The following is a 23,172-nucleotide window of genomic DNA, read 5'->3' as shown; positions in this document are numbered from 1 at the left end:
GGGTTTTTTGTTTATTTTGTTTTCTGATTGTTTGTTTTGAGGTTTTTAAAATTTGTTTTATTTTGGCTTTTTCTTTCTTTCTTTTTTTTTTTTTTGGTCAAAGATTCAGATGAAGATGGTTTAAAGTACCCTACCTCTGCTCCACCTGAATTGGTGAAGGACTCCAGTTTCCTTAAGATACATGAGGCTAATGACATAGGATGCTTAGACTAGAAGGCAATTAAAGACCTTCACAAGAGGTATAATTTCTAAAAGTAAAACAGCGTAAAACCACAGACAGCTATTCCCAGCCTGGATGAGGAGTTTATATTCTAAACCACAAAGGTCTCTTCTTAAAGATTTCTAGGTATGAAGATTTTTTATACTATTGTTCAGTCATACATTTCAGGCTCTATAACCTTGAGATCAAGAAATTTTCCTTCACTATTCATCTCTTACTATGTTTTCTGTGGTTGAGAGGTCTCCTTTTGCTACAGATTTGAAGTTTAAAAGATGCGTCAGAAAGTATAAAAATAGGATGTGCTCACATAATTCACCAATTAACAGTTGTAGAACATATTGGTCCTTGAATGCCTAAAATACAGTGCCTGAAATTATTAGAGGAAGAAAGTGGGATAATTTAAGAATCTGACACTCCTTACCTTCCAAATTGCTCAAATCAGACACTTTTCATTTGTATGAACTCTTCAGGTCTTCAAGTCTAACTGGCACTGAGCCAGATAGAAAGGAGAGAAAGAGAAGATAAGGGCAATGGACAGAAAAACAAGAACATGGATGAAAGAACATTCAGATTATTAATCGATTACTAGGTATAAGCCTCTAAAGAGGTTTTGCAAGAGGTTTTATAGCTTTTGCCTTATCATGCTTGTCCCCAAAGGCTTGGCTAAATATATCCTGAGTATTGTGAGCTTGAATAAGTAATATTTCTGATACCTTAGTACATTATGTTAAGCCCTTCATATGGAACTTTTCATTTACATTTTCACATGCTATATTTTAATATGACTTTTACACATTTTCCTGCTCTGGGTTTAGTTTTTAATAATTTATGAGTGTTTATGTGCTTTAAGTGTGTATATATTCCACTGCATTATTTCTCTAAGCATTGGGTGACTGTTTTTTCCCATGCTTTTGTTTGGCATTATACAGGAAAACTCCGAATGCTCAAGACAGTCATAAGCCAATTACAAGTTAAGATTTTTTTAAATATGGCAAGTTCTTACACCATAGCATTTGAGAAGTACACAGTAAATAAAACAAGGCCGGGGGGTGAGAGAGAATAATCTGGCTTTGTGTCAGAAAATAATTCCTTGTTTTTGGACAAATCCGAATGGCAAAAATCATACATCTTTCCCCAAACTAAGATTTTATAATAGATGTTTTTATTATAACAAGTTTTATTCTTATATTACAATTAAGTAAAAGTCATAAATTCTGCCCATATTCAGAATTATTTGTAACAAAGCTGGGATTGAAAGATGAACATGTCTGGATTTGGGGAAGTGTGTACAAATATGGTTATATGTGAAGGTAGCAGAAGTTTATAGTTTTCCTTACTATAACTATGTACTTTATGTATACCCTAAACTTCAGGCTGGACATAGAAAAAGCCCAGGGCATATTGTGTTAGTATGTATCCTAACTTGTTATAGAATAAAAATAAAAACAAATTCTACCCATAAATGCACACTATTTTCTTAAGAAAAATTCCTGTTTATAGTTTGATATTTAGAATTTTTTTTTTTTTTTTTTTGCGGTACGTGGGCCTCTCACTGTTGTGGCCTCTCCTGCTGCAGAGCATAAGCTCCGGACGCGCAGGCTCAGCGGCCATGGCTCACGGGCCCAGCCGCTCCGCAGCACGCGGGATCCTCCTGGACCGGGGCACGAACCCGCGTCCCCTGCATCGGCAGGCAGAGTCTCAACCACTGCGCCACCAGGGAAGCCCTGATATTTAGAATTTTAATACAACATGAAAAGGTGAAGACATTTGATGGGTTACTTATTGAACTATTATAGCAGAATAGGGAAATACGTTCAGTGTTGTTTACTAGAAAATCACTTATCAGAAAATTCACTTCAGAGGCAATGTAGTATAGTGTAGCAAAATTTAATTTTATTTTACTTTCCCACATCCATATTTTTATGAAAGTTGGTCTTAAGTTAATATACAAATAATTATTCTTTCTATTCACATACGTTCATTTTCACAAGTTGTTCTATAAAAGGTGTGTTTTTTACTTCTCTGGTTAAATGTTATCTAGTTTAGCATTGTAACTCAGTAGGGTGAGAAAAGACTAAAATTTGCATTCCTCTAAAATGCTTACCTTTGTTTCAACATAATCAACCCAGTCAAAAAGTTTGAACGGGTTAGTTATTTGATGTCAAGTAATTGGTTGATTGACTTATTACTTTGTTTTTTAACTGTTTTTTTTGACACCCTAACCTGCTTCAGTACAGGAATCATATTTTTTGAGGCCAGGGACATATTAGGTGTTTGGGATATCTGTCAATTGATTTAGAAACAACCTTAGTGTAACTAAGTGACAGTTCCACTAAGCATAACACACTCCTTAGTTACCCCAAGGAGGGTATATTTAGACTTGTTTAGTAAGCAGAGGTGGTAATGTTTAATCAAGTAAGCAGATATAAGTATGAAATAGTTTGCCTTTAAACCCACTTGGCAGTAGTAAGAGTCAAATGGAAAACTAGCTGATTACTCTTACCCTGTTTGTCTTATGCATTAGCTAAGTGTAATGCCCCTCAGACAATGACCGATTAAGGGAAAAGAAACATTTTTCTTTCCTAAAATCATTATGGAGACGCATAAGTATGAGGACATTATGAATCTATGATAGAATCTTTGTCCCTTGCTGTATGTTAGGCCACGTAACATTTTTAAGAAGGCACAAAAGCTGGAGAAGTCATACATTGTGTTAGTAAGAGGAGCTAGAGAGATAATGAAAGTAAGACTTATCCTGCCCTTTCCCTAAAGCTTCAAGTAATTCGAAGTGTGAAACAGAAAATAAAACTTTGGAAATCCAAAATAAATGGGAAAATGTGTTTTTCTAGAGGCTCTTTTTCATTTTTCTAGTACTTCTCCTGTCCATGAATGTTACCGGGTACGTATCCCAGGCAAGAAGGCAGAGTGCATTATAGCTTTCATATTTTTCAGTTTAGAGATACTTGGGAATTTCCACGTGGTCCAATAGTTAGGACTCGGTGTTTTCACTGCCCTGGCCCCAGGTTCAATCCCTGGTCTGGGAACTAAGATCCTGCAAGCTGTATGGTGAGACCAAAAAAAATAAAGATACTTGTCCTTAATGACAGAATGTAAGTAGGAGTTGGATAGGTGTCCTTCTGTTGTGTCCTCTCTTCTTATTACATCGGGCAGGGGTGATCTCTTATTTTTCTTACCTTTTAAATTCAGTTTTTGTTATCCTAACACTTTCTGCAACTTCGTTTTGTTTGTTTTTTTTGTTGCTATTTTGGTGGTGGTGGTGGTGGTGATTTGTTTTTTTGGGTTTCAGGTTTTTTTTGTCATAGCATTCTTAGTTCCATAATGCTGCTTTGTTTATCATTCCCATTCCATACTTAATCAGGGTGTTTCCGCGTATTATTGGTCTCCCGTTAGCATCTCTTTCAAGGAGTGGTTCTCACCTGAGAGAGAGTGGGGCCATCCTTCCAGTCTCAAAACTAGGAAAAGGGAAGACCTGCCTGATCCCACCTCTGGACTCAAGGGGCCCAGGAGACAAGGGCTGTCCTTTAAGGTGTTATTAGCATTTTGCTTTGATAGAAGTTTCTACCAACATTTCTCTAGAATTTCCTTCTATTACCCACTAAAAGCCTCTCCATCAGACAGCTTGCAGAGAACGATTTTGTGCACACGGACATGCTTTTGTGTGCTTAGATGAGTCCTATTTTCTGTAGTCTGTAACAGCTATTACAACGGGTGGAGCTTGGAATTCTACCTTAAATCAGGAAGTCTTACAGAGTTCACAGAGCTCCTGAAGGAGTTCACAGTTTCAATGGAGACATTCAGAGGCCCTAATATTTTATGTTAATTCTTCATGTGCAGTTTCCTGAAGAGTGAGCCCATAGCATACAGGGATGTCTCTGGGCCTCCACAGCTTAAGAGCTGTTTATATGCCCCTGTACAGAGCCAGAAAGTATTCTGAAAATAGCAAAGATCTGAAAACTTTGATTATAGAGCAATACTGTTTCATGGATAGAGAATACATTAAATTAGATTAGATGAGCTGGTGTAAAGGAGCCATTGTAACAAGATCAACAAAGGTTTGTTATCCCTGTGGAATAGCTGCCATGGAGCTAATTCCCAAGTGACCCTATTCCGGTTGTTTTTGGAGGAATCCTCTGGGCAGTTCTGCATTGTATTGATACTGAGGCAGCGACATGAACACTTTCCAGAATGTAGATGTGTTGTGGTATATTTCAGGGTCCTTTTGCCTTGAAAACTGTATTGCTGTCATGTTGGAAAAATAACACCTAACAAAAATGATGGATTTGGAGAGTGTACCTTTAATCTCTGACTAAGAGAATTAGTGATTTCACCTTCACTCGCCTCAGATTCCCCTTTGTATGTAATGGGCATTCAGCAGATCTCTAGCCTCTAAGTAAAATCTGTACAGTTAAAGGGAGTTTGAGATTTACTGTTTATTAGATTTATTATATATTTAGATTAAATGAGAGTTTGACTTTGTAACCTGTTATTTCGGTAACAAAGTGACTAACATTTCCACGTTACTTTTCAAAATGTAAAATTTAAATAATTTGTATTTGAATGATTACAGACCCCATATGCTTAGTGTACAACACAAGTTTATAATGTTTTATTTTAAGAAAAGTTACATTTGGGAGAGGGTGGTAGATGGAGTTAAGCTATAGCAAACTCTGCCTAGAGGAAATACTTCTTGGAGAAGCTACTAATCATTATACTTTTTATCCATTTTTAGGGTATATTAAAAACTTTTTAAAAAGTCTTTTTCATATATCAAATAACCCTTTATCCCCAGAGAATATTGCTGCTGGGTTTTTGCCTGGCTAGAGGATCATAGAAAAATCACTGCAAATGAAATGGACAGTTTGAAAAGAATCTAGACTGAATTCAAATTGATTTTTTAAAGTTACATTTTTTGAAAACACATCTCATCGTCAATTTAAAAACCGTAAAACGTCATGACATTACTCTCTGAACAACATATTTTAGAAAAAGAAACTAAACAACAGATAGATTACAGTCATAGTAATTTAGCATCCTTTCAGGCAGCCTGATACTGTGCTAGTTGTTGAACCAAATCAGAAGGAAGGGCACCGAAGCAAGTCCTTTGCAACGTTCGCTGGCAGGTGTGGAGTTCGTTATGATGTTTGCTTTCCAGCTTTCGATTCTGAAACTTGAAATCTAAATCTGCAAAGGACATTCTTGCTTGATCAAACAGACATCCTTTTGTGTTGCTTTGGAAATGTCTAATTGTATAAACCAATGCTGTCAGGAGTTTATTATAATTCCAAACTTTGTACCATTAAGATAAGCTGTTGTCCACAGTTGGCCAGTTGTTTATCTGGCAGATTTACTTCTTTAGTGCGCATGTTCTCATAGAACTTGTTTGGATAATTATTATTTACTCTTCAGGCCCGAAAGGAAGATCAAATGGCGATGGTGTAATTTTCAGGATTATTTATACTTTTTAGGTAATGCAAGAGAGGTTGCACATCTGTAGTAGAAATCACAGAAAGAGAACTCTATTTGGTAACAATACTTCGTTTTGAGATGTGATTTGCATCTTTGTTGCAGTTTGAAAGACAAATAGCTTAAGGTTTTTAAAAAATGAGTTGTAAGGTATCTTTATATATATGCTTTCTTTCGAGAATATATCTCCTTCTTGTATTTAGACCTTTTTTAAGTTAAGTTCTTTAAGAGCCATTGTGGCCTTAAATAAGCAAGGTGCTCTCTAGTCCTCTTTGAGGGCAGAGAGAATGCCCACAGGGGAGGAAGGAGGGAATGTAGAGGATTGGTACTGTCATGTATGTTTTAATGTTTCGGTTCAGTTCTTCTATAATTAAAATATCGTCCTCTTTCTTAACAACTACTTTCTTTCATCTTAAGTATACTAGATTAAAATCTTCATCCACTTCAATGGTATCTAATCATACTAATTCTGGATAATCACTGGTACACAATATTAATGTATTAATTAAGTATTCTATTCAGTGTCTTTTCCACATAGCAGATCATTCTACCTTCAACTGATGAAGGTATATAGACTTTAAAATTTTCATCGGTCATAGGATGATTTCTTTTTATATATAACGAATCAAGTCACATCATAATAGATTGATCCTTTCAAAAAACAAATTTTAAATGTGTCATTTGCTTTTTAGAGTGGTGTTGAAATCGGTGCAGTCTGGGAACTGCATGATAGAATTTCTACAAAACATTACTATTTATCTTGTGGGTCACCACCTGAAGACTGATAGCACCATGTCCTGAATTCTTGTCATGGGCTGTGTTAGTAAAACAGTAATAAAAGTGATAGAGTAGTTCACTATTTTATATCCTGTAGCTGGTTATGGTCATCTGGCTAGAGTCTAACCCATATTAATCCCTTGAGTAAACAGTCAGGAACATTCAATGATGTACTTAAAATACTTTTTAGCATGTGGTATTCAGAGTCTTTAGAATGTCAAAGGATCCTTTGTAATGATCTCCCCCTTGAGTAGTTCAAAAGATATTTTTAAAGTTATTTTTCAAAGAGCACAGTGTTTGAAGACTTTCAGAAAATATAAATCTAGTAGAGTACTTTGGAAAAAAAAAAAGGCACAGTTCTAGAAAGAAAATCACCCCGCACACCGAAGTGATATATTAGTCAAATAACCTATGAAAAATTCAAGAAAACAGAGTGTGTGTTCATTTTTGGTTAAGAAAAGGAACTTTTATTTTTTCACGAACAAGAGAATACGTTCGGTGCTCCCTTAGGGAGCTACACCCTTCTCTGTAATTGTGTTTTTCACATTTTATGTTCAAATGTAAATGACTCAAGAGAAAGCATAACATGTTCATTTTTTTTCATAGAACATATTAAAGCCTGTTTCTATGGCAACAACTTTTAATTGGCAAATCCCATTCTGTCAGTACTCTCAAGCTTATTTTTCTTGGGTACATTGAATTGTTAGAAATGCTTCACAGAGCAAGTTAGATTTGGCATTGTTCTTTGGCATGAAAGATGTTCAAGGTCGAGGATTTATTTTATTAAATAATTTAGCTATAATATACTTGTGTAGTAGGTTGCTGTAGAGATGATATATCTATCCCAACACCCAGTTAGGTGTCAAAAAACCTGCCGAGGATTGGTACAGAAACTCAGATTTGCAAACTAAGAATAGCAACTTGTGTTATTTCACACAGGTGAAGTAGGCAACTATCTTACCTGGCCGAACAAACAGTTTGAAAAAAAATTTAAATCCTTTTGGGCCGTGTTTCAGACTTCAAAGCAGTGTATCTGTGGTTCCTTACGGCCTTGAATTTAATAGTATAGAGTAGATTGATTTATTAGAAATAAACATAGTTTGCAGCTAGCTTCTCATAAGTTTTATCTCTTGAATCAATGTGGTGCACACTTTTGAAGCAGGTATTTGGTAAGTTGGATTTGGCTACTGCAGTGTTATAAAAATAGATTAAGTAAACAGACACAGCAGGCCAGTGCAGCTTGGATTTTGAACTCTTCTGAAACCCAGTATAACTTTAATCGTTTATAGGTCTAGAGAGAAAGAAATATGAATCCCTAAGTAATTTTAATATTATATAATGAAGGAAGATCTATTTTATAGCAAAGGATCAGGTGCTGTATCTATTATAATTATTTCAGAGAGCTTTATCCAAAAGCTTCAATTTTTAAGCTATTCCAGTCTGCTGTGTATTTTTTTTTTTTTGCCTTTGCTATTTTTATATCACTGCAGTAGCATAACCCTGCACCAGGCACAAGACAGTAATGCAGTTGGTGTTGAATGTGAAAACTGTTATTAAACGAAAGCTAACAAAGCAGGTCCTTGGAAAGAAATTGTCTACATTGAAGACTTGCAATATTAAATTTGTCTTCTAAAAATTAAAATGTGAAAAGAGTAAATGATGCTGTATATTTCCTCCTTCAAAGCTGTGATTTCATACAGTCAAGAACTAAAATATGTTTAGTCACTCTTTTTAATTATTCTCCACTATTGCAGATTTTCTGTGAAAGTGTTCCTTTCTCATATACCATCTTTGTCTCTTAAAATTGTTGTCATTGCATTTTTGGTTAACAGATGACTTTGTTCTTTTCATCAGAAGTCACAGGAAGCATTTATTTCTGAGTAGTTCAAACTTACCTTGCTAAAGTGCCAGTCTACCCTTCTAATCCATGTATGTTTCCTGAGCAGATATGATTCTCATAATTTTATAATTACATTTAGATAGAAAACAAATTATATATATTTGCTATCTGTCTATATGTATGGTGTGTGTGTGTATATATATACATATATGTATATATACATATATGTATACACACATACATACATGCTTTGTAGATAGATTTGACTGTATCTCATTTGTCTCCAGTAGCCTAAGAAAAGTGATAAAAAGGGTATTATTAACTTATATAAAGAGTGATAAATCAGCTTACCAAGGCCATTCCATAAATGAACAAGAAAAGTAAAAAGTAAAAACAGAAATTAGGTGGTCTACAGCTCCCTGTACGATGCTCCGTTCTTTGAGCCACAGGCCCTGGAACACTGTTTTGGGGGCCAACTGGATTTCACTAGACACTATATATTCTTGCAGTGTTTGACTATTTGGGAACAATCCCAAAGATTCATGACATGTAATTGATTGTGTTGGTTCTTGGGAGGAAATGTAAGTCACGTGCTTTAAGTGGGCTTGATACCTCAGCTGGAGAGGGCACCTAGTCGGCCACCTGCCTCAGTGTGTCCTTGCTGACTTCACATAAACAGGGGCTCTGATGAAATGGGGGCATATTCGAGCTTTAAAATATTAAGGGTCTTTTCATATCAGGGCTGTACAAATAGAATTTTAAAAGTGGAAAAAATGTAACAAAGATTCGTTATCATTTTCAGATCTTCAGCTTTTAATAATTCTCAAAGTTCCAATCTCATAACTGAGTGGAGGAATATTCTTCTTCTATCTCCGTTCTACCCTCAGTTCCTATACTAAGAGCATCTGTTTTGGTCATGGGTGCTCCCGATGTGGAGTTCAGTTCTTTTGTCTGCCTACCTGCATCCAGTCCAGGGTTTATGACTTTGAAGGTGTATGACTAGATACACTATGGGGAAATGGTAGGACAGAAGGAGGCACAGAATTTTCTGGAAAAAGGCCAGTGATTCTGGTTCAGGGACCTAGCAGTTGAAAGTTAGAGCTGGAAATGCAGAAACTTCATGGATGGGATTTCGTAGGTATCCACTAAGCATATCTGATGTTGTACATGTAAATTATTACACAGGTATATAGGTAAATTAACTCACTAACTGAAAGAAATCTTTATTACATGAATCATGCTCTAAAATAAGGGCAAGGAAGGAAGGTGAGGTTTTGGTGGAATAATATCTGGGTTACTGGAGAAGATGAATGTGGATATTGTTAATAAAGATTAATAATGGACTTTTTCTGGTTAGAGCCTAATTTACTTTTATTTAATCCTGCCAAGTTCACATGAAGTATTCCATAGATCTTGAATGGGGATTTATCTCCATATGTGCCTTTATGTATGTATGGGTCTCTCTGTATATACACATACCCCATATATATGTATGTATATTCATCTATCTCGTATGTGTAACTCTTTCTACACACGCACAAACACACAAAGGGTGAATTAGTCTGAGATCAAGTTTTCTTTGTTTTTGTTTTTTGTTTTTTTTTTTGCAGTACGCGGGCCTCTCACCGTTGTGGCCTCTCCCGTTACGGAGCACAGGCTCCGGACGCGCAGGCTCAGCGGCCATGGCTCACGGGCCTAGCCTCTCCGTGGCATGTGGGATCTTCCTGGACCGGGGCATGAACCCGTGTCCCCTGCATCGGCAGGCAGACTCTCAACCACTGAGATCAAGTTTTTGGAAATAAAATGCTATGCCTGCTTTCTCGTAGTGGAGAAGCACACCCAGGTAGCAGGAATATTAATACTAGGATACTTGATTCCGAGAGGGGTCACAGGGCACAGGCAAGAATGCCCTTGTCCTGCAGTCTGGAGTGGCAGAGACCTTTGTAGAAAGGCCCTACTTACCAGAACAATGAACCTAGGCCTTCAAAATGAACTCAGAGTAGAGAGAGACTAGAAAACTTCCATCTAACAAATCAAGATAAACTTATAATAAGAAAAACAACTACGCTCTACTGGTGTTTTCTAGGTGCTAGGTATTGGCTTTACATAAATTTTCATTTGAGTTCTCTTAAATCACATTATCAGGTAGATAGTATAGTTATTCCCATTTTATTGATGAGAAACTGTATGCACAAGGTCATAGGGCTGGTAAGTAGCAGGGTTGGGATTTCAACCTGAATGTATCTTTTTGCTTTTTGAGCTCCCACTTTTTTTTTTTTTTTAATTAATTTTTACTGGAGTAGGGTTGCTTTACAATGTTGTGTTAGCCTCCACTGCACAACAAAATGAATCGGCCACACACATACAGATATCCTTTCCCTTTTGGAGCTCCCACCTTTAAACACTGTCTCCTTTATCAGTTTTAAAGGAACTTCACAGCATAATATTACACATAAAGGTGAACTTACTTGGAGAAATGTAAACCTTTCCTAGAATGGATAATGACGATCCCAAGTCTGAAGTGTGAAGTCTTCACAGCTAGGAGCAGATGTGTTATGTAACTGCTTAAGCTTCCCTTCACAGATCTCTGACATTACCCTTCAAATTCCTGACCTTCTTCCCACATTTCCATTGCTTCTTCCAGATCCTCATACCTGTAAACCTTCCTTCTTTTGACCTTGTCATTTGCATTTGAAAACTTGGTTCACACAACGTGCCTGAAAATCACATGGGGAACCAAAATGCTTCTTGAAGCTCCAGAAGACTTTGGGGAGGAAAGCTGACCATATTTGGGGGCTTAATTTTGCATGCTTCCTCACCCTCGGTGCATCTAGCTCCTGCCTGCCGTGGTTTTGTTTGTGCAGCCTTCTGCTACACATATGTCAGGCATTATCGCAGTGCTACTTCCTATACCGAACACCTTAGCATAATTCAAGATGAAAAACGGAGTATACATCAGAGATGAAAAATCAGATTTGATCAGCAAAGTGCTGACATCCTAATTGGTAGCAGTGAGAAGTAACATACAAGCATGCAGTATCTGTGTGTCTATCCTCTTCCCACCCCAACTCATAGGGAAGCCCATTTTAAACATTCTTTTTTTTTTTTTTTTGCGGTATGTGGGCCTCTCACTGTTGTGGCCTCTCCCGTTGCAGGGCACAGGCTCCGGACGCGCAGGCCCAGCGGCCATGGCTCACGGGCCCAGCCGCTCCATGGCATGGGGGATCTTCCCGGACCAGGGCACAAACCCGTGTCCCCTGCATCGACAGGCGGACTCTCAACCACTGCGCCACCAGGGAAGCCCTTAAACATTCTTATGAATGGTTTCCAATTCTACTCTGGGGGGAAAGGCTGAGTTTTCAAGGAATTGCTAATAAAGTATTGGCACTCCCTTAGCTTCTATCATCTGAATGTATTGCGGAGTTTTTAAGAGTTTCTTCTACTGAGCATGGGTTACAAGTACAGGGAACATCATTCAGTCTTGTCATTTTTGGAAAAAGAAATTTACATTGTGGAGAGGCAGTTGAGATTTATAACTAGCAAGTACTGACATAAAGACTTCTTTTTTCTTCATATAATGCAATATAAACAGAAATATCAACAAGAGGTCCCTAAAGATGGGCCTTATTTTTTTCTTAGTACTTGGGTAATATTGTATCCATGTTAATATGTAGTCCACTTCTTATTGCTACATAATGCTTCTATTAAAAACTTCAGAGCATCTGTCTGGGAACTAAAATTGATATGAGACCCATTGCAGTGGTGTTAATGGGAACAGAGTTCAACAAATTGAGCCTTTTGTACATATTTACATTTCATGTGCCATTTCAAAACTCAAAAAATGAATGGAATGCTTTTGAAAATCGGCATACTTCTCCTACTTCTGCCTCTTTGAATAAACAACTGCCCCAGAATTTCTGCATTGGTTAAGTAGCAACAAGAAGTACAAAGCATTCAAAGTGTTAATCTTTAATTTTTGAATAATATATGTCTTCTTTAGCATTTCTTCTTAACTAATCCCTTTCTATTTTTGTCACAATTATGTAATAGCCTTAACTGGGTGAGCCATAATCTCAGGGTGGGAAAGATACACATGAAGAAAGAGCATACCTTATAAAAGTAGCCATTCAGAATATTTCAGTGCTCTGCCAGTACCGTCACATTCTTTTGAAAGGTAGCTACTCTCATTTTTTGCAGTAATGTAAGGGAAACTTCATAAAAGATGTAAAAATATTCCTGAGAATTCATTTGAGTAGAAAATCCCAAAGCCCCTTTTTTCTGTTTTTAACAGGAAACATGCCTATGCAGATGGTCTGTTGAATTTTCCAGCATGTTAATGCAGTATATAATTTATTGCCTTAGATCCTAAGTTTCTAGAGTGGTTCTGTCGTATCTCTTTGAGGTACCTCCTAAAAGGGGTCCACATCTCTTGCCTAGATGCCATAGGAGGGTAACAGAACTCCTACACATAAACATCCCTATCCTTCCCACCTAACACTTACTGGTCTGTCTCCCTGTCTTATGTCATCCCTCCCTCAAATCCCTTCCCCATGTGTGCCTGTATAGCTCTGAGATCCAAGAAAGTGGCAACATTGCATTCCCACTAGAATTCACATAGGAGGGGCTCATGGCCATTGCATGGCTTGTAAATCTGCTGTGTAGGTTAGAATCACAAATTATCTTGCGGCTAGAATCTATCCTAGAGGATTTTTTGATATCCAAAGCTGATCCCAGGTTCCAGAGTGCTTTTTTTGTTTGTTTGTTTCCCCTTCCCTTATTTGTTTTTTAAATTAAAGTATAGTTGATTTACAATGTTTCAGGTGTACAGCAAAGTGATTCAGTTATATATATTCTTTTCCAGATTATTTTCCATTATAGGTTATTACAAGATACTGAGTATAGTTCCCTGTGCTACACAGTAGTTCCTTGTTGTTTATCTATGTTATATATAGTAGATAGGTTTATCTGTTAATCCCAAGTTCCTAAATTATCCCTCCCCCCTTCCCCCTTTGGTAGCCATAAGTTTGTTTTCTATCTCTGTGAGTCTATTTCTGCTTTGTAAATAAGTTCATTTGTATCATTCTTTTTTTAGATTCCACATATAAGTGATGTCCTATGGTATTTGTCTTTCTCTTTCAGAGTTACTTCACTTAGCATGATAATCTCTAGGTCCATCCGTGTTGCTCAGATGGCATTGTTTCATTCATTTTTAGGGCTGAGTAATAGTCCATTGTGTATGTATGCTTGTGTATCTATATATCCTATATATATACCACATCTGCTTTACCATTCATCTGTCGGTGGACATTTATGTTGTACTCCAGTGTTCAGAGCAGCACTACTTAGAATAACCAAGACATGGAAGCAATCCAGAGTACTTTTAATGGGCATGATAATCCCAGCCCTTTCACCTTCTGAGATTTAACCACCACAAAATGGTGAGCAATGAGCCAGAAGTCTCTGGAACCCTAGTGAACTAGTAGGTAAGAAAGCACCTTATCTAGAGAATGAATGGGAGGGTGGAGCATGAAGCCTGTCAGGGCTGAGACAATGTCCTTCGACCATTTTAGTCCAACTTTATTCATACCTCATCTTGAGGATGTTTCCCATGAAGACAGCTTCCACTCATGTCTCCTACATCTGACTCTCTTTACTAATTAGAGATACATTTTATCTTTCTTTTTCTATCCTGTGTCATCCAGCATAAGGATAAGCTAATAGACACCCAATATATATTTATTAATAGATAGATGTAAAAAATAGGTTATTAGCAAAATTGTGGGTACAGTTTCCTCTTTCCTGTGTATGTGCAGTAGTTGGCTAAGTGAATTTGAATATTATATATAGTTCACCAGTTGTTTGTAGAAATTGTTTTCTCAAAAGAGTCATTTCTCAGTCCTTATGGATATTATCACTTTTAGTAGGAGGTATGAAAGTATTTTAAATAATTTTTTTCTAAGAATTTCACTGAAAAATGGTGTCTAATTTATAGAGCTTTTTTAACAGTTATTGAGAGTAACCAATTTAGTATGAATCTATTTTTATCACTGACATTCAGTTCATCCTACATGGTTTTCCAGGATGAACCTACAGCTTTTAAAAATAAGATTATCAGCTAGATTTTCTTCACAATTTTCTCCCAAGTGAGAACCACTGAGACCTTTGTAGTGGCAACACAAATACTTTGGAGCAAAATTGAGTTTTTTCCCAAAGGGTGACATCAACAACTTTGTTTATGATTTGCAAAATGTCATATCAATTTGTGTGAAATCCATAGTATAACTAAATGTGTACTGTGGTGACAGCTATGAGAAGTATGTCTGACTGCGCTTATATACCATGAAAAGAGTCCTCTGGAGATCGTTCTTTTTTCATTGCTACATTTTAAACACTGACTATTTGAATTTCAACTTGATATTGTCTTAGTTCTAAACATAGTCTGCCAAACTTGCTTGTACGGTAGTACATATGAATCAGGCAGATGGGTCTCTGTGGCTTTAATTGTTCTGTGACTTTGTGCAAATTATTTAATTTCACAGGATCCCTGATCCTCACCGGGTCATGGGGGTGGAGATTGCAGTACTCCCATCATAGAATTGTGGGGAGGATTACGTGAGATCTATTCTTTCCTTTATTCCACACTGTGACTCACTCCAAGCTCTGGGAAACAAGCCCTGCCTTCATGGATCTTAGGTCCCTAGTGTAGCCTGTCAGTCGGTAAGGAAACACATAAATAAGCAACGTAGTTGCAGGTATGACCAGTGCTGTGAAGAGAATAAACAGAAGCGGTGTCAGGTGGAGCCTGGCTCTAGGAGGATTTTAGTTGAGTTGATTATGTCCACTGCTCTATCTGGAAGAGCATGAACAATAAATACATGGTAAAGTTTTTTCCCCTCATCATCCATGGTTAATTTCCTTACCTTGTATTAAACTGTTCATAATTTTTTAAAAAAGATATAGATAAGTAGTTTTTATTTTGTGAGAAATGTTTTTTTTTTTTAAATCTAAGATTGCGAAGAAAGCATCTTATTTCTTCAGGGTTAATAGAGTGACTAGGTACCTTTTCATTTCTTCATAGGGTCATGTAAATTATTTTAAACTCAAATATCAAATAATAGTCCTGATCATCATTTAAGTCTAGTTTCTCTTCTCTGCCATTTTGGTATGTAACACATTTCACAGAGGACATGTGTGTGCTAGCTTGACATGCTAACCCACTTAAACATTTTAGTGCAACTGTTTTGTCTTACGTTGTTAGGAACAATATAACCAGACAGTCATTCCACTTGAACTTAATGAGTGCAGTCTTTCTACATCCTTATGACTTGGGCTATTTTCACTATGCAGTATCTTCCTGAAATTCAGGTTGGTCTCCGCAAAGGCACTCAATGGATGGGTTTTCTTTGCTTATATTTAGATTTCTTAACCAGGTATTTAGTTACTTCCACTTACTTCGCCCTAACTCTCTGAATTTACCTCTCCTGAACGAAGCCCTCGTTGGTTTATCTCTTGTCTTTTGGACAGCCTGAAGTTCCCACCTGTGTGGCGTTACTTGCTACCGTTTTACCTAGTAGAACCTCCTGGCTTTTTGGATTCCTGAGAAGCCAGCTGCGCTCTAGAGGACATAATCCTGAGACTTAGTATCAGACCTCGATTTTAGATTTAAACTTTATTTGCTACTTCTGTGATCTTGGGCAAGTCATTAAACCTCTGGGGGCCTTAATTTCCCCGTCAGCCTAATGGAGTTAATGCCAGTTGCTCATATGGTCATTGTGAGGTTGATTGAAAATGGTCTTTTTTTCCTGTGCACTTGCTCCCCCTTGGTGTCACAGGACACTCCATAGTATTGATTATCTGTTTTCTAAAATTTACCCTATGTTATGATTTATGGTCTGCCTCACTCTGTTTTTTCTTTTCTTTTTCGTTAGGTAATCCGATAAGAGAAAGATGTAGGTTAAAATTCTCCAAAGAAAGTTTGGGGATTACCCGTTTATTTTAATGAACTGTCTGTTCATTTGTGTGAGCAAAGTGTTTTATTTATGAAAAGTGAGGTATAAGAAATGGCCTGTGGTGAATTAACAGATGTTTTTACATAGTGGACCCATAGACATATATTAAAGAAAAACACAGGGGGTATAGCTTATTTTTGAGTATATTACTGGAAAAAACAAAAGGAGAGATGACAGAAAGCAAATCCACAGCAAGTGAGCTGGCAGGACTGTATGTGTTAAAAACGGAGGGTGTCGTCTGAAAGTTCCTCCACTTCAGAAAATCCGGGAGATAAGAACATTGGTATTCTGAGGACCGCGCAGACTCAAATGACTGATAACATGTTTTAAGTGTAAATAATAAGGCGATGGATAATTTGTAAACTTTTACTTGAATCTATTTAAAGTATTTCTTGGTCCTTACGTGCTTCTCCGTTTAATCTCTCCCTAAAATAAACTCCTTGACTAATACATTGTAAATCTTTTCTTGCTGTGTGTTAGGTGTGCTCTGGTAATCTCACGGATGCACTCCTGTGGAGCCTGGGGCATCTGCCCCCCGCCCCACGGAAGCCGGTATGCTTTAGCAAAACCCTGCCAGTTTATAACATGGAATACTGGTTCTAGGAGGAGTTACTTTTTGTTTGCATAATCAGTCCATTTGATTATCAACCACTTTTCTTGCTATTCTAACAAGAACTATGACAACAGGAAAAAAACCAAAACATTTTTAGTTTCATTTTATTGGTATATCCCTTGAGCAATGCCTCAGAATTTTGGCCAAGCTACCTACCATATTGACACTTCTAAGTAACATTTTCTAATCTGAGTAATCCAGATTACAGTTACTATTTACTGTTTTCTGATTGGACTGTAGTGTGGAGGCCAGTTTTTATCTTGGTATTAAGGAAACAGTGGAACATAGAATAACAGACTAATGATTGAACCAGAAATTTGTTATTAAGTAGCAAGAAATTGGAAAATGATCAAGCTTAATGTGGCAGATAATCAATTAAGTACATTCTCAAAACATTAATAGGTTTTTTTTGTTTTTTGTTTTGTTTTTTTTTGTGGTACGCGGGCGTCTCACTGTTGTGGCCTCTCCCGTTGCGGAGCACAGGCTCCGGATGCGCAGGCCCAGCGGCCATGGCTCACAGGCCTAGCCGCTCCGCGGCATGTGGGATCTTCCCAGACCGGGGCATGAACCCGCGTCCCCTGCATCGGCAGGCGGACTCTCAACCGCTGCGCCACCAGGGAATCCCCGTTAGTAGGTTTTGAAAAAGCCCTGTTCTAGTTGTGTTTTAGAAGTTAGATCTACAGTTAATATATGAGTGTGTATTACATGTCTAGTATATATGTATATTATTCAGTATACATTCTGCTTTAAAAGACGACTTATTTGCTCCTTCAATGAGTTAATACCTATTATGATCCTGACATTTTCTAGATGGTCTTGTTTGGGGAATACAACTGGAAAATAAACAGGCGTGGTTTTCAAGGCTCATTCCTGGTCTAGTGAAAGAAATTGGCACCTGCCAAGCAATTATGATGAAGTGTAATGCATGCTCTGGAACCAACTAACAGAGCATTAAACAAAGGCTTGAAGTTTAAAGCAAACTTCCTGGAGGTGGCAACATTTAACTGGAGACTGACTGGAAATTAGTCAGGCCAAACAAAAAAGATGGGGGGAAGGCGAACTCTTTGAAGAACTGGATCTACACGGACAAAGTAATGTCTTGTACACGGGATTGAATGTAGTTTAGTTTAGTATGGCTGGGGAGAGAGAGAGAAAGGAAAAGGGAGAGAGAATGAGTATGTGAGTGTGCATTAGAATAGTGGTGGAGTGGGAGATTGTGACAAAGATGGGATAATGATGTGGAGAATGATCAGGTCTGTGTTAGCCCTTGCCGGGACTATTAAAATAATTACTTAATTGGTCTCTCCTCCCCAGGCTGTCAGCCGTGTCAGGCCCCCTTGTGCTCCTGTCTGATGAAATCATGAAACAGCGGCTTTGCTGTTGTCATCCCTGGTTCCCTTCAGTGGCTCTCCCTGGCCTACAGAAAAGTAGACAGTCTTTAACTCAGTTTTTAAAACTGTCCCCAAGCGAGACTCAGCATACTTTGCAAACTTTATTTCCCACTCCTCTTGTTACAGACTTATTACTTGTCACTGATGCTTCAAATTAGATTATTTCCTCTACCTGGATATCTTTTGTAACCGCTCATGTATAAATTCTACCTCTTCTTCAAAGCTATTATCTGATTTTTCTAAGCGGAATGTCTTTTTGACCTTATGACCCTTTTTGTCTTCTGTCCACGTATTCTAGCCGTTTATGTGCATGCCTTATTCCCCTTTGCAAACTACGTGTCCGGTTCGTGTTGTGTCTCCGCGGCCCTGCAGCACTCAGCACATGAGTAGTCTCACCAAGTAGATAAATGTATAAATAAGTTATTCTAGAAGATATTAAGACTGGGCATAAAGCATATTTAAAGCAAAACCGCCTATTTTATTTTACTTGTTGGCCTCATCCATTCATTTCCTATCTTCTAGCTTGTTTTTTGGGTTAGATGAGGAGACAATGAATCGTTGTTCCATTCTGCTTTCTCTTTTGCCTGCGTGTGTGCCCAAGATGACATGCCCAAGGGAACAAAAGGCAGTGGCTCTTTTTGTGCCCGCCCTTGCCCTGAGTGCCCTTTCTCCCACTGTCCAGGAAAGGAGCTGTGAGGAGACCGTTCAGAAACACAAGTATCAGTTAACTGACAGATAACATTAGTGGTTATCTTGAAGTCACTGGCAAACACTGGGTTTAAAAGAACTATGGAAAGGGCTGTGATTGACGTGTAAATGAGAATGTGCATTAGTATATAGAGACTAACCAATGGTCCTCAGAGTAGCAGTCATTAGAATTGTCTGAGAGCTTTCCTGGGACCCAGCCAAAATCAATTAAAGCAGAATTTCTGGGAATGGAGGCTGGGTATAGGAATTTTAAATTTATAATGTACAGCCATGATTAAGGACCATTGGCTTAAACCTTACAGGGGTGTCTCAGTGGTGTGATAGCTGGGACCCCAGAAATGCCCTCCTGTCTCCTAAATTGCTTATTCATTCTACAAACATTAACTAAAAGTACTTAGGTTGCTAAGTTAAGAGTTTGTCCTGTTTTTAACAAGTTCTTAATCTCGAGGGATAGACAGACTTGTAAAAATTACCTGTAATACAGTTTGGTGCTGAGTTCACCACTGTGAGTTTATCCTACCTGACAAGAAAGAGAAGGAAGGGGGGAAAGGGAAAGAGGAAATATCCAGGGAAAGTGACACTTGAAAAGGGTCACCTCTCATCAGATTTAACCTAGGAAAAGGATTCCTCTTTATTATCTACCCCTTTTAAAATACAGATGCCCAGTTTCCTTATGGTCAGAGAAATGAGCATTCGTTGATTCAGCCTTTGGGCACTGGGAAAGCTTTCTCACAGCCACTCAGGAGTTGCGTTACTTGGCTACAGTTTCACAAAGGAAGGCACTGTTTGGGCTAGGAGGTGAGCACCTGTATGATGCCACAAAGCTAGTGGCTGAAAGAGCTGTAGTGAAGCCAGGGCTCCCTGGCTCCTGGAGAAGTGTTTTTTCCCCTGGACTGGAAATTTGCCATCCTTGGCCACTAGAGGCTTAGTGGGAGTTAGTAGTTCATTAAAAGAGATTCTAACTTGACCGTGAACTGAAGGACTGTCAAAACAGGGGCTGAAGGAAAAGGAGAAGGAACGCTTTCAAGCGTGACCAGAGATGTGGGAATGTGTGACAGGAAGCAGGGGTTGCAAGGTTCCAGAGATGTGAAGAATGTGCTAGGAGAGTGAGAGGGACCCAGGGCTGTCCGTCCCCTGAGTACCAGAGCATAATCAAGGGCCATTATTCATGCCTTCACCTAACAGTCACTCCATCCCTAGGATGGTATTCTTTTTTTTTTTTTTTTTATGCGGTACGCGGGCCTCTCACTGCTGTGGCCTCTCCCGTTGCGGAGCACAGGCTCTGGACGCGAAGGCTCAGCGGCCATGGCTCACGGGCCCAGTCGCTCCGCGGCATGTGGGATCTTCCCGGACCGGGGCACGAACCCGCGTCCCCTGCATCGGCAGGCGGACTCTCAACCACTGCGCCACCAGGGAAGCCCCCTAGGATGGTATTCTTACTTCCAGTTTTATAGAAGAGGAAGTTGAAGTTGAGCGAGCCTGAGTAATTAACCCAGTCTCGCTGCTAATAAATATCAAAGTTAGCATTGGAACAAACAACTCTGTGATTCCAGTTCATGTGGTCGTCACCATTGACCTGGGGCTCTATTGCTTTTTTTATGTCAAGTCCTGGGACAGTTCCTGTGTGAAAATCACCAAGACCTCTAGAGGAGAAGGTTGTTACACGCTTAAGGCACAGAGAAATCCAGCAAGTGGCCATATTGCTTATTTGGGTCGGAGTACAAAGTTGTGGCTGGATGATGGTAGTAAGAAGTTACCAGGAAATGGAGCAAATGGGAGGAGACTAGGGGAGAAGGAAAATACAATTGAATTGAGAGAAGATGAGGCCACAGTGTGTGAGTTGACAGAGGTCTGGGTGAAGATGCACAAGGAATGTTTTTGAGAACTACTTTATCGGACAGAATTTTTTTTAATATTTATTTTTTAATGGAAGTATAGTTGATTTATAATGTGTTAATTTCTTCTTTTTTGTGTCTGAAGGTTTTTTTATTGTAAGTTTATTTATTGTGTTAATTTCTTCTTTTTTGTGTCTGAAGGTTTTTTTATTGTAAGTTTATTTATTTTTTAACTTCTTATATTGGAGTATAGTTGATTAACAATGTGTTAGTTTCAGGTGTACAGCAGTGATTCAATTATACATATACATGTATCTATTCTTTTTCAAATTCTTTTCCCATTTAGGTTGTTACATAATAGTGAACAGAGTTCCCTGTGCTATATAGTAGGTCCTCGTTGGTTATCTATTTTATTTATTTAAAAGTTTAAAAATAAATTTATTTATTTGGCTGCGTTGGGTCTTCGTTGCTGCACGCGGGCTTTCTCTAGTTGCGGCGAGCGGGGGCTACTCTTCATTGTGGTATGCGGGCTTCTCATTGCGGTGGCTTCTCTTGTCGAGGAGCACGGGCTCTAGGCGCACGGGCTTCAGTAGTTGTGGCTCACAGGCTCAGTAGTTGTAGCGCACGGGCTTAGTTGCTCCATGGCATGTGGGATCTTCCCGGACCAGGGCTCGAACCCGTGTCCCCTGTATTGGCAGGCGGATTCTTAACCACTGCGCCACCAGGGGAGCCCAGTCTATTTTAAATATAGCAGTGTGTACATGTCAATCCCAAACTCCCAATCTATCCCTCCCCCCCACCCTTCCCCCGGTAACCATAAGTTTGTTCTCTAAGTCTGTGAGTCTGTTTCTGTTTTGTAAATAAGTTCATTTGTATCGTTTTTTGTTTTTTTTTTTTTAGCCTCCACATGTAAGTGATGTCATACTATATTTCTCTTTCTCTGGATGGAATATTTTGTATTCTGAAATAAAGTCAGGACTCACTCACTTGGCAAATGTTTATTAGGCTTATTGGCCTGGGCTGCGCTGTGGGCACAAGGTTGAGGCACAGCCTCCTTCTGGAGGCCATCAGCATGGGAGGAAGACAAGACATTAGTGCGCAGAGAAGCCCTGTGGCCCTGCTGGGAGGAAGGCATGTGCAGTGCCAAGGAACATGAAACAACTATGTCTACTAACAGCCACCTGCTTTAGCCAGAGGTAGAGAGTGTAAAATTCACAGATACGTCGCTTTACTCACTTAATACACCCAAGCCCGGTGCTGAGCAGATCCGGGCTTTCAGCCTAAATGTTTTTGATGTGATAGCAGGAGAAAAACACCATGTGACAGCCGCCTGTGCTTTTCCCTCTTACGTTCGCATTCTGACTTATTATAAAAGTGTTGCCATGGCTGAGGTTCCCGTGAGGCCCAACATCTCCATACTTTTCATCTTAAATAAGCACTTAAGAATATCTCCGCAGCTTCTGATTGCTGTTTAGAACAGAACACCTTGTAATGATTAAGCTTTTCAAATGCCTCTGTTTAAGTCACTTCAGTACCCTTCTGCCTTAAGAGACTCATCATATAGATGTTTTGTAAGAGTTCCATAGCTCACAGGCATCTCTTTTTATTTGTTTATTGTTAAAGTGGATCATTTTCCAGAAAGCTATTCCAGGATAGCAGAAATATATGAACTCTTTCTCAAAATTTGGAGACTTTCCTGTTTTATTCCCAGAGATAATTTTCAAGTAACTTCTGTTCACGGTCACTCCTTTAGATGTTTGGGAACCTGCCTGAGAAAGCCAGTGGAAGTCTCTGGGGATGGGGGTGGGGGCAGAGGAGGAGACAGGCTCAGATAACCTGTGTTGTGATGCTTTTTTTTTTTTTACTTCAAGAGATTGTTTTTCACCCTACCGCCTATGCTGCTGCAGTCAGCATCCAATAGAGACGTGTTCTGGGCCCGGGAGCCAATTGTCTTTCTCCTCGCTGCAGCCTGAAGTCTGAGAGAGAGAGCGAGCTGATGACTGTGCACAATTTTAGCAAATTGTCATGGGGATGGGGGGAGGGGAGTGCTTTCCCTACGGGGGCAGTGCCAGTGGCATTGAGCACATTTTGTTCAAGTACGAAGTTGATCTGCCTGAAGGAGACAGTGGTCAGCAGTAGTGCGGACCTCTGTCACCTCACTTTTGCCTTGTGCTCTGTCATTGTTTACGTGAAGCAGTAGTGTTTAATGGCTGGACTTGAGGCAGAATCTGTGAGGTCAGGAAGCTAGTGACAGTGTGTGTCTTCAGTTAGGGAATCTCAGAGGTTTACAGAGGA

The 23,172-nt window shown here is 38.8% G+C and overlaps 1 protein-coding gene across 21 annotated transcripts in view; it reads left to right on the top strand.

Annotated features, from left to right (window-relative positions):
* The window catches only part of MBNL1 (muscleblind like splicing regulator 1), a 201,911-nt gene that overhangs the window by 126,073 nt on the left and 52,666 nt on the right, over window positions 1-23,172 (top strand). Inside the window, exons 1-2 of one of the 21 annotated variants that reach the window (XM_027092778.1) lie at window positions 21,844-21,848; window positions 23,103-23,112. The exons of the other annotated variants lie outside the window; for them this stretch is intronic. The gene's annotated coding sequence lies outside the window, so the exon portion shown is untranslated. Of the gene's footprint in view, window positions 1-21,843; window positions 21,849-23,102; window positions 23,113-23,172 lie in introns of those variants that run through there. 21 annotated transcript variants of the gene reach the window in all.

This window comes from Aethalodelphis obliquidens, unplaced genomic scaffold (genome assembly GCF_003676395.1).
Source record: "Aethalodelphis obliquidens isolate GAN/ISIS:26980383/991018 unplaced genomic scaffold, ASM367639v1 scaffold81, whole genome shotgun sequence".
Lineage (NCBI taxonomy): Eukaryota > Metazoa > Chordata > Mammalia > Artiodactyla > Delphinidae > Aethalodelphis > Aethalodelphis obliquidens.
This window is presented reverse-complemented; position numbering and strand designations above follow the sequence as displayed.